Source organism: Narcine bancroftii, chromosome 4, assembly GCF_036971445.1.
Source record: "Narcine bancroftii isolate sNarBan1 chromosome 4, sNarBan1.hap1, whole genome shotgun sequence".
Classification (NCBI taxonomy): domain Eukaryota; kingdom Metazoa; phylum Chordata; class Chondrichthyes; order Torpediniformes; family Narcinidae; genus Narcine; species Narcine bancroftii.
The window spans coordinates 14,258,714-14,270,796 of record NC_091472.1 but is presented as its reverse complement, the minus strand read 5'-3'; the positions used below and the strand labels follow the sequence as shown (position 1 = coordinate 14,270,796).

Sequence of the window (12,083 nt, the reverse complement as noted above, 5' to 3'; positions counted from 1 at the left end):
GCCGTTAGTGCGAACAGGGGGGTGTCTGATGGGGGCTGCTGCTGGTATGAAGCATAAGTAAAAATTGATCATACCAGCGAATTCATGGAGGCCTTTCACTATGTGGGGTTTGGTGAAGCGCCTGATGGCCTCTATCTTTTCAGGCAGGGGTGTCACCCCATGTTTGTTGATTCTGTGACCCAGGAAGTCTATTGTCTCCAGCCTGAACTAACATTTGGCCAGATTAATTGTTAGGCCAAAGTTGCTCAGGCAAGTGCACAATTTTCTTAGATGGGCTGCGTGTTCCTTGCAATTGCAGCTGGCTATCAGGATGTCATCAGATAAATGAATGCAAACCTGAGGTCCCAGCCCACTGCGTCCATCAGCTGCTGGAAGGTCTGAACTGTATTTTTGAGCCTGAAAGGCATTCTTAGGAACTCATTTGCCTAAAGTGGGTGATGATAGTGGTTTTAGGGATGTCATAAGTGTGGACTGTGATCTGATGATAGCCCAGATGAGGTTGACCTTCAAGAATATCCATGCCCCCTGTAGATCCTGTATATGTGGCACAGAATACCTGACTGGTGTGGTGGCTTCATTGAGTCGTTGGTAGTCTCCACATGGCCTCCACCCTCCTGCTGCCTTAGGTACCATGTGCAGGGAGGAGGCCCAGGGACTGTCAGAATGCCGCACAATCCCCAGCTCCTCCATCTTTTTAAACTCCTCTTTCATGAGGTTGAGTTACTCAGGAGGAAAGTGGGATGCCCTGGCGTGGAGTGGGGGGCCGTCTGTTAGGATGTAATGCTGTACCCCATGCTTGGACTTGGCGAAGGTAAACTAGGCACCACGATGGAAGGGAATTCCACCAGGATGCATGTGAATTCATTGTCAGACATCATGAAGGAGTTGAGGTGGGAGGTTGGTAATTTAGCTCCACCCAGGAAGAAAGTATGTAAAATCTTGGCATGCACTAAATGCTGCCCTTTGAGGTCCACTAGCAAACAGTGGGCCCTGAGGAAATCTGCACCCTGGAGTGGTTGTGCCCCTGCCGCCAGTGTGAAAATGGACATGAAGTGGCTGTTGCCAAAGCAGAGTTGGATGGTGCAAATGCCAAAGGTCCTTATACTGCTACTGTTTGCTGCCCTCAGGGCTGGGCCCAGCTTGGGTTGTACAAGTGTGGGGGCTGGAAGGACACTGATCTTGGAACCCATGTCAACCAGGAAACACTGTTCAGAGAGAGAGTCCCAGACTGGGAGCAGGTTATCTCGATGGCCAACCGCCATAGCCATTAGGAATGGTTGGCCACGACATTTCCCTGAAATGTGTGGCGGGTGGGGCTGGCGGCATCAGCAGGCCTCTGTATTTTTATGAACCCAAAGGACCCCAAAACCCAGCAGCAATAAACATTCACCAAAACAAGGAGTTACTTAAACAAAATTTTTAAATTATCTTTAAACATGAAAACAGAATCAAAATTTAACTTATCTCTATAAACTTAACTACCCAACTTAACCCCCTTCTAATTCTAAGTGCGCGTGTATGTAATGTGTGAGTAAATTTAAGAAAAGTTCTTTGGTTCATAGTCCAATCTCACTTCTCATTCTTCCAAGTTCTCTGGTTTCAAACAATTCTTATACTGTGCACAGAATTTAACATGTATAAAGTTCACCAGGCTTTGGTGCTCGAAAGGTAAATGTTTACCACTCAGGAAGGTTCTTGTAGGGTTTTCAGAGAGAAATGTGTTGTTCCAGGAGTTCCACAACTGAGTTACCACCATTAGCTGATTAAACTTGCCCCATCAGGGTTCTCCAGATGATAACCTCTTCCTTTCAGGCTACTACAGAGTTCCTTTCTATTCTGCTTATTCCAAGAGAAATATCAGACAGATAGCACTTCCAGCCATCCGCCACTCTGGAGCTTCTGTTTCAGTTCCAAACCAGTTTCTGGTGGCTCTCAGTTCCAGCAAGCTTTCAGTGTCACACACACTGACTGAGAGAACTTGTTTCACCCTTCTCTCTTTCCAACTGCCAGAAAGCCCATGTGACTCTCTCACTTGCAAAACCCCTGACCTCCAGCAAACAATAGCAGTTAATCTTCTGCACCCATTTGTTGTTTTAAGTAAACAAACCTCTCAATGACCTTTGAGTGAGCACTTTGCAGAAAGGTCAGAAGCCTTGTAAAAACAGACAACATGGCTCTTCCAAGACAATGGTCTCTTCATTTCATGACATCATTTCAATTAGCACCTACTTGTGAAATGTGCATAGCATTCTCCATAGTTTCTGTAAAGTCATTGAATTCTTCAGTATTTTTAAAGTGTGTGTGTTATGTATGTAACCTACTCTCGTTTTTACCAATTTATCTCCCAAATACATCTATCACATATTCTATCACAGTACCCCATCGCTTATGGTAGAAACAGTACTGGACAATGGGGCCTTTCCATCAGTTATTGTGGCCTTGGTATTCGCTGTGTGCGTGGCCTAGCGAACTGTTCCACCATGATGCTGCTGTCCCTTTTCAGTTTCCAGAGCACCCAGGTGGCAACTTTCCGGGGGTTGCTGAAAGTCTTCATCGGTGAGCAGCATTCTGATATCCTCGGGCAGCTGTTCCTGAAAACCTGCTTGAAAAGCTTGTGCCCCTCGACCTGTCCCTCAGGTCGTCCATGTGCAACAGTCAGGCAAGATGCTCACGCTGTAAGATCCCTAAAGTGCAGGTTAAAAATTCGTATTTGTCTTGATATGGAGGCTGCTGTAGGAAATCAACAACCCTTTCTGCTGTGTCCTGGTTTGAGCAAGCTCACCACGTAGTAGTACTTTTTGGCATCGGTGGAGATCTGTCGGAGCTGGAACTGGGTTTCTGCCTGCTCAAACCACACCAGTGGCTGCCTCTCCAGAATGTTGGCAGCTTCAAGGAAGATACGTGGAGTGTTGATTGATCATTCACCTTCAGGTTCAAATGCTATTTGGCCAGGTTGTGATCACCAATGTAATGCGCACGCTACAGCAGAGAGTGGAAGAACGACACACACTCTATGTAGTTATAGTCAAGACTGCTTTATTGCTCTCCCTGTCTTTGCTTACAGTTTCCCATTGCTTGGCCCGGTTTTCCTGCCGGTGCCGGCTGAAGTGACATCAATGACATTCCGGCCTCTGATTGGTCAGCATTCCCACTGGGCGGGCTGTTGGCCGGATAGAAAGGCCATTAGCCTGCGTGGGCCTTGTGAGATCGCTGTGTTTGTCTGCCATTTTGTGTATCTGGTCGCCTCCCAGGTAGCGGGCCACTACAATGTTATGGAAGTCATGAAGAATTTTAACATACAATTAGACAAGGAAAACCAAGTTGCGACTGGATCTCAAGAATGAGAATTTGTAGAAAGTATTGAAATGGCTTTTTTGATGAGTCCACCAGGGGATCAGCTGTACTGGGTTGGATGTTGTGTTATGCACCTGAGGTAATTAGAGAGCTTAGAGTAAAGGAACCATTCGGGGGCAGAGATCACAATATAATTGACTTCAATTTGAGGTTTAACAAGTCAGATAAGTCGGTATTTCAGAGGAGCAAAGGGAATTACAGTAGCATGAGAAAGGAACTGGTCAAGATAGATTGGAAGGGGGTACTAGTAGGGAAGATGGAAGAGCAGCAATGGATGGATTACCTGAAATAAATGAGGAAGATGGAGGATAAATATTATACATGCCGAAAAAAGGATACGTACCAAATGGAAAAAAATAACACATCTGGCTGACAAGGGAATTCAAAGCCAAATGTAAAAGCAAAAGATAGTGCATACAAGGAAACAAAAATTAGTGAAAAGAATGAGGATTGGGAAGTTTTTAAAAACTTGCAGAAGATAACTTAAAAATCTCATAAGGAGGGAAAATATTAAGTATGAAAGTAAAAGAGGTGAGAGAAGATATAGGACCATTAGAAAATGATGCTAGATAATGGGAGACAAGGAGATAGCAGAGGAACTAAATGAGTATTTTGCCTCATTCTTCATTGTGGAAGACTTTAGCAGTGGGCCTGATGTCGATAGGTATCAGGGAAGGAGGTTAGTGCAGTTACTGTTTCAAGGGAGAAGGTCCTCAGAAAGTTGAATGTCTAAGGTGGATAAGTCTCCTGCACCAAATGGATTGCACCCTAGGGTTCGGAATGAAATAGCGGTAGAGATTGTGGAGATATTGGTAATGATCTGTCAGGAATCAATAGATTCTGGTATGGTCCCAGAGGACTGGAAAAATCACAAATGTTACCCCACTATTCAAGAAGGGAGGAAGGCACAGAAGGAAATTATAGATTGGTTAGCCTGATGTCAGGGATTGGGAAGATAGTGGACTCCATTGTCAAGTATGAGGTTATGGAGTATAGGAGGATATGAGAAGATGGACCGAAGCCAGAATGGTTTCCTTAAGGAAAAATCTTGCTTAACAAACCCTTTGGAATTCTATGAAGAAGTGACAAGTAGGCTGCATAAGGGGGTTGCTGTGTAATGTATTTGGATTTTCAGAAGACCTTTGACAAGGTGCTGCACATGAGGCTACTTTTCAAGAAAAGAATCCATGGTATTACAGGAATCATACTAGGATGGGTAGAGGAGTGGCTGATAGGCAGGAAGCAAAATATTCCAATACATGGATCATATTGGTGACATGGTTAGTGTAGCAGTTAGCACAACACCATTGCAGTGCAAGCGACCAGGACCGGGGTTCAAATCCCATGTTGTCCATAAGAAGTTTGTATGTTCTCCCCATGTCTGCGTAGGTTTCCTCCAGGTCCTCTAGTTTCCACCCACCCTTCAAAACTTACCGGGGGTGGATGTCCATTGGGTGTAGTTGGGCAGCACAGGTTCATTGGCTGAAAGGGCTTGTTACCTTCTTGTATGTCTAAATTCAAAAACAAATTAAAAATACTGTGGTTAGCTGCCAGTTGCTAGTGATGTTCCACAGGGGTTGGTGTTGGGACCCCTTCTTTTTATGTTGTATATTTACATTTTGGATAATGGAATGAATGGCTTAGTGTCCTAGTTTGCAGATGATACGAAGATAGGTGGAGGAGCAGGTAGTGTTGAGGAAACAAGGAGGCTGCAGAATGACAGAAATATTAAGAGAATGGGTAGATATATGTCAAATGAAATATAATGTTGGAAAGTTTAGAGTAAGAGTACTTTGGAAGAAAAAAATAAACGGGCTGACTATTTTTTTCAAATGGGGCAAAAATTGAAAATCTTTGGCTTGGCTTCGCGGACGAAGATTTATGGAGGGGGTAAAAAGTCCACGTCAGCTGCAGGCTCGTTTGTGGCTGACAAGTCCGATGCGGGACAGGCAGACACGATTGCAGCGGTTGCAGGGGAAAATTGGTTGGTTGGGGTTGGGTGTTGGGTTTTTCCTCCTTTGCCTTTTGTCAGTGAGGTAGGCTCTGCGGTCTTCTTCAAAGGAGGTTGAAAATACCTAGATGCAAAGTGACCTGGGAATCCTTGTGCTGGATAGCCTGCATGTTAATTTCACAAGATCACAAGATAAAGGAACAGAAGAAGGCCACTTGGCCCATCGAGTCTATTCCGTGACTACACTAAACTATGCTCACACCTAGTTCCAATTTCCAGCCTTTTCTCCATATCCTTGGATAACTTTACTAATGAGATATCCATTTCCTGTTTAAATACTCCCAGTGATCTGGCCTCCATTGCTTCGTGCAGCAGTGAGTTCCACGGATCCAAGACCCTCTGACTAAAGAAGTTACTCCTCCTCTCTGTTTTAATTGGATAATCTAATTTTAGAACTATGACCCCTTGTCCTCGATTCACCTATCAAGGGAAACATCTTATCCTCATCCACTCTTTCAAAACCTTTCAATGTTCAAAATGTCTCTATGAGATCCCCCCTCATTCTCCTATACTCAAACAAAAACAACCCAAGAGCTGCCAAACGCTCCCCATACACCAGCCCTTGTTTTCCAGGAATCATCCTAATAAATCTCCTCTGCACCCTCTCCAAAAACATCACATCCTTTTTTAAGATAGGGGTCCCAAAACTGTACACATGGGGTCTCACCAGTGCCCCATAGAGTCTCATTAACACCTCTCTATTCTTATACACTATTCCTCTTGAAATGAATGCTGGCATAGCATTCGCCTTCTTCACTACCAATCCCACCTGGGCATTAACCTTTAGATGACTCTGCACAAGGACGCCCGGGTCTCTTTGCACCTCCGAGGATTGAATTTTCTCCCCATCCAGATAGTTCTCTGCCTGTTTATTTCCACTGTCAAAATGTAGAACCGAACACTTCTCAACATTGTGCTTCATCTCCCATATTTTTGCCCAATCTCCAAAAATTGTCTATATCCCTCTGCAATTTTACAGTTTCCTCAACACTTCCTGCTCCGGCATCTATCTTAGTGTTATCCGCAAATTTAGCTACAGAACCATTCATTCCACAATCCAAATCATTAATATAAATTGTAAACAGCAGCGGCAGCAAGACCGACCCCTGTGGAACATCGCTTGTTACAGCCAGCCATTCTGAACAAGATCCCTTAATATCAACACTTTCTGCCTATCAGCCAATTTTATATCCAGTCTAATAGCGTCCCTGTAATTCCATAGGCCCTCATCTTATTTAGCTACCTAACATGCGGCACCTTATCGAAAGCCTTTTGAAAATCCAAATATATTACATTCCCAGCCTCCCCTTTGTCGATCCTACCTGACGTTTCTTCAAAAATACTCTTAATAGGTTGGTCAGGCAGTATCTACCCTTAAAAAAAAAACCATGCTGTCTAAGACCCATCCTGTCATGCATTTCAGGTATTTCGTAACTTCATCCTTGAGGATTGAGTCTAATATCTTCCCAACCACCGACGTCAGACTTACAGGTCTATAGTTTCTTTTTTGCTGTTTCCCACCTTTCTTGTACAGCGGAACCAAATTTGCAACCTTTCAATCCCTTGAAACCACGCCAGACACTATTGATTTCTGGAAGATTGTCACCAATGGATCCACAATCTCCAAAGCCACCTCTTTCAAAAGCTGCGAGTGTACCTCGTCCGGTCCAGGAGATTTATCTATCTTTAATCCATTCAATTTACCCTGTACAATTTCTCCAGTAATTTCTCTGTCTATCTGGGATACTATTAATGTCTTCCACAGTGAATCCTGATGTAGAATATTGATTTAATTCTTCTGCCATTTCTTTATAACCCATTATAAGTTCCCCAGCATCATTTTCTATTGGTCCTATGTCAACATGTGTCTCTCTTTTATTCTTTATATATTTAAAAAACTGTTTAGTATCTCTTTTTATATTGTTTATCAATCTCCTTTCATAACTCATCTTTTCTTTCCTTATGATTTTCTTTATTTCTTTCTGTAAGTTTTTAAAGGAGTCCCAGTCCTCTGATTTCCCACTAGTTTTAGCTTCCCTTTGCTTTTACCTTGGCCTTCACTTCTTTTGTTAGCCCTATTGGTACCTTTGACCAATTTCCTTTTCCTTGGACTCTATCTATCCTCATGCCTTTTATTATTTGCACAAATATCTTCCAATCCTGCTCTGTTCCTCTGTCTAGTCTGCTTTTCCAGTCAACTTGAGCAAGTTCCTTTCTCATACTACCATAATTTCCTTTATTCCAGTGAAAAATTGATACATCTATTAACATTTTTACCTTTTCAAATTTGAAATTGAATTCGTCAATGTTATGGTCACTGCTTCCTAAAGATTCTAAGAGCTTTAACTCCCTAACGACCTCAGGTTCATTGCACATGACCCAATCAAGCTGTTCAAAAAATCCATCTCTTTAGTTTTCTACAAACTCACTCTCCTGTGATCCAGTAATTTCCTGTCCTTCCCAATCCCCTGCCATGTTTAAAAACCCCCATAATTATTTTGATATTATCTTTGTGACATGCCCTTTGTATTTCTGTCTGTATCTCATAGTCCACTTCCGGACTGCTGTTTGGGGGCCTGTAATATAACTGCTGATATGATCTTTTTACCCTTGGTATTTCTTAATTCAACCCATACTGATTCTACCGCTTTAGAACCTATGTCCCTTCTTTCTATTGATTTAATGTCAATGGTGGTGAAGAAGGCAAATGCAATGCTGGCATTCATTTCAAGAGGAATAGAATATAAGAGCAGGGATGTGATGTTGAGGCAACCTGGAGTATTGTGAGTAGTTTTGGGCTCTCATTTAAGAAATGATATTGGAAAGGGTTCAAAGGAGGTTCACAAGATGATTCTGGGATGAAAGGGTTTTCAGATGATGAACTTTAGACAAGTCCTGTATTCATTGAAATTTAAGAGAATGGGGGTGAGGGGGGTATTTAAATCTCATTTAAACTTTTAGAATGTGAAAGGCATGAACAGGGCAGATGTATAAAGGTTGTTTCCCATGGTGGGTAAGTTTAAGACAAGAGAGCACAACTTCAGGATTGCAAGGATTCCACTGAGAACGTCAGAATTTATTCAGCCAGAGGGTGGAAAATCTGTGGAATATGTTACAACAGGTGGTTGTGGAGGCCAGGTCATGGGTGTGTGTAAGGTATAGAGAGAAATATTCTTGATTTGCTCAGTTATTGGGAGAAGGCCAGGCAGTGGGGCTGAGTGGGAAAATGGATCAGCTCATGATTAAATAGTGGAAAAGACTCAATGGGCTGAATGGCCTATTTCTGCTCCTATGATTTTGATTTTATGGCAATGACAGTCCATGCCTACATGCAGCAATGAGCAGCAATGGGTAAGAATTGGCAAATAATATGTGTAACAGAAGTGCCACATCATAGCCTTCACAATGAGAGAATTTAACGACCTTCCTTGATGGTCATACAATTACCCTCCACTATCATCACCCTGAACTAGACCAGCCAAATAAATTCTGTGGCTGCCAGGGCAGGCCAGAAGCTGGGTGTCCTGCATTGCGTGACTCGCCACTTGACACATCAATGTTTTTTTGCCATTCACTGGATACAAGTAAAGAACTCTCAAAACATTTGACACTATCCAGGACAAAGCATGCATTTGGTTGACAACTGGCAACCTGTCAGCCACCTTAAATGTTCATTCCTTCCACCACTGGAGCAGAGTGGAAGTGTATGTCACCTACAAAGTGTTGTATTTACTTGCCAAGGCTACTCAGGCTCCACTTCCCAAAGGGCTTGGAACACCACTGCCTGTAGGTACCTTTCGACTGCAGAATCCTGACATGGGAATATATTGTGCCCTTTCCTTGTGGATGGTTGTAAATGCTAAATTCTAGAATTCTCTCCCAAGTCGATTTATGGGAACCTCTTCATCAGAAGGATTGCAGCAGTTAATGGATGTTGCTCATATCTGGAGGTTACTAAGTGATAGATGCAAATGCTGTCCTTGATAGGAACACCCAGATCCTGCAAATGTATTAAACAAATTCACGTCATTGGATTTTCCAATGATCATTTTTAAGATAGTTATTGTGTGTGTTGGTGATTTTAGTTCAGTGAGGTTTCAAAGGGGAAAACAGTTTTAAAATACATCCCCTTGTTTAGATTCAGACAGTGTGCTGCTTCTATCAATGTTCATCTGATTTTTGCATATGATGAGTAATTTCTAAATTTTATCTGTGGGACACATAGTTTTGATAATATTCAGAAATTAAACCTAGGAAAGTGAACTACCTGGGTGGTACCTTCAGCTATTTACAAATGTAAATTGTAAATCGCAGAATTTTCTCTGGTTCACTTTAGTTAATATCTCCAGGGCCTGACAGTGTCACAACCGCCCTTTTCTTTGGCTTGGCTTCGCGGACGAAGATTTATGGAGGAGTAATGTCCACGTCAGCTGCAGGCTCGTTTGTGGCTGACAAGTCTGATGCGGGACAGGCAGACACTGTTGCAGCGGTTGCAAGGGAAAATTGGTGGGTTGGGGTTGGGTGTTGGGTTTTTCCTCCTTTGTCTTTTGTCAGTGAGGTGGGCTCTACGGTCTTCTTCAAAGGAGGTTGCTGCCCGCCGAACTGTGAGGGGCCAAGATGCACGGTTTGAGGCGAGATCAACCCACTGGCGGTGGTCAATGTGGTAGGCACCAAGAGATTTCTTTAGGCAGTCCTTGTACCTCTTCTTTGGTGCACCTCTGTCTCGGTGGCCAGTGGAGAGCTCGCCATAGAACACGATCTTGGGAAGGCGATGGTCCTCCATTCTGGAGATGTGACTACCCAGCGCAGTTTGATCTTCAGCAGCGTGGATTCGATGCTGTCGGCCTCTACCATCTCGAGTACTTCGACGTTGGAGATGAAGTCGCTCCAATGAATGTTGAGGATGGAGCGGAGACAACGCTGGTGGAAGAGTTCTAGGAGCCATAGGTGATGCCGGTAGAGGACCCATGATTCAGAGTGGAACAGGAGTGTGGGTATGACAACGGCTCTGTAAACGCTAATCTTTGTGAGGTTTTTCAGTTGGTTGTTTTTCTAGACTCTTTTGTGTAGTCTTTCAAAGGCGCTATTTGCCTTGGCGAGTCTGTTGTCTATCTCGTTGTCGATCATTGCATCCGATGAAATGGTGCAGCCAAGATAGATAAACTGGTTGACCGTTTTGTGTGCCCAATGGAGATGTGGGGGGACTGGTAGTCATGGTGGGGAGCTGGCTGATGGAGGACCTCAGTTTTCTTCAGGCTGACTTCCAGGCCAAACATTTTGACAGTTTTCGCCCTTTTAATTATGTTTAATTGACATTGTTTGACTAGGGCTTGATCCTCCACCCTAAACATTCACTTTGACTTCCAGCATCAGATATGAAATGCACCACAACTCATCAAGATGGCATTACCTGTAATCGCCAAACCCAGTATCTCTATCATCCAGAAGAACAATAGAAGTTTATGGTAAACACAAAAGGTACCTTGATAAAGAGCTCGTCCAAAATGTTGGTTATGTATCTTGATCTTTGCTCTAAAGTACTCTGTTTGACCTGCTGAATTTATTTATTATTGTATTACAAGCCCAGAGGACCCCAAAACCCAGCAGCAATAGATATTCACCAAGGGTAATGGTTACTTAAACAAAAATTGCTTTTAATTATCTATAAACATGAAAACAGAATCAAACTTTAACTTATCACTATTGACTTACTTCACCTAACGTAACCTCCTTCTAATTCTAAGCACACGTATATGTAATGTGTGTGTAAGTTCAGAAAAGTTCTTTCGTTCACAGTCCAATCTCACTTCTCATTCCTCCAAATTCACTGGTTGCAGGCAATTCTTATACTGTGCACAGAATTTAACATTTATAAAGTTCATCAGGCTTTGGTGCTTGATAGGTAAATGGTTACCGCTCAGGAAGGTTCTTGTCGGTTTTCACTGCGAGATTTGTTGTTTCTTTTTAATCAGCCACTTCGGTGTCTTGCTGACGAAACTTGCCCCTTTTGGGTTCTCCAGATGATAACCTTTTTCTTTCAGGTCACCAGAGAGTTCCTTTCTGTTTCACTTATTCCAAGTGAAATATTAGACAGCCAGTCCTCTCCTCTTGCATGAACCACAGGGGCTTTGACCAGGCCGACTTCCAAAATGGGGCTTTCCACAAGTTTGCCAGCTTGTCCTGCTCCAGTCCCAGCCACTTCTGCTGACTGTAATACTGTACAAGTGATCTCAGTGTCTCTCTCTCTCGTTCTCTCTCTGAGAGAAAGCTTGTTTGACTCTCTCTGTTTGCAAAACCATGTGACCATCTTAGAACAGCAAGCTCTCTTCCAGAGAGCAGCGGCTCTGACATGCTCTTTCATCTGTTGCCTTTTGTAAACAACAATCCGTTAGTGAAGTCTCTTGAGCACTCTTCAAAGCTCTTGCAAAAGCTTTGAGGCTCCGATATGTCTAGCATTGGGCAAAGCTCCAGTATTTCAAATAAGATCTGTTTTAAAGTGTTTGTATGTAACCTTCTCTAAAAAAACCTTTCCAAATTTATCTCCGAAAAACTTATCTATATAGAGCATCTAGAGTATAGGGAGAGATTGGACAGATTAGGTCTTTGTTCTTTGGAGTGTAGAAGGTTGAGAGGGGATTTTACAGAAGTATTTAAGATTATGAAAGGGATAGACAGAGTGGATGTGGATAGACTATTTCCGTTAAGAGGAGGAAAGATT

At 43.0% G+C, this 12,083-nt stretch overlaps 1 protein-coding gene and 1 long non-coding RNA gene across 2 annotated transcripts in view; one reads left to right on the top strand and one right to left on the bottom strand.

Moving 5' to 3' along the window:
• Positions 1-12,083, top strand: part of wdr27 (WD repeat domain 27) — a 671,431-nt gene that overhangs the window by 413,952 nt on the left and 245,396 nt on the right. The window lies entirely within an intron of this gene.
• LOC138760341 (uncharacterized) overlaps positions 1-12,083 on the bottom strand; it is a 32,038-nt gene that overhangs the window by 10,210 nt on the left and 9,745 nt on the right. The window contains exon 2 of the long non-coding RNA XR_011355547.1: positions 4,789-4,865. This is a non-coding gene — a long non-coding RNA (uncharacterized lncRNA). The remainder of the gene's footprint in view (positions 1-4,788; positions 4,866-12,083) is intronic.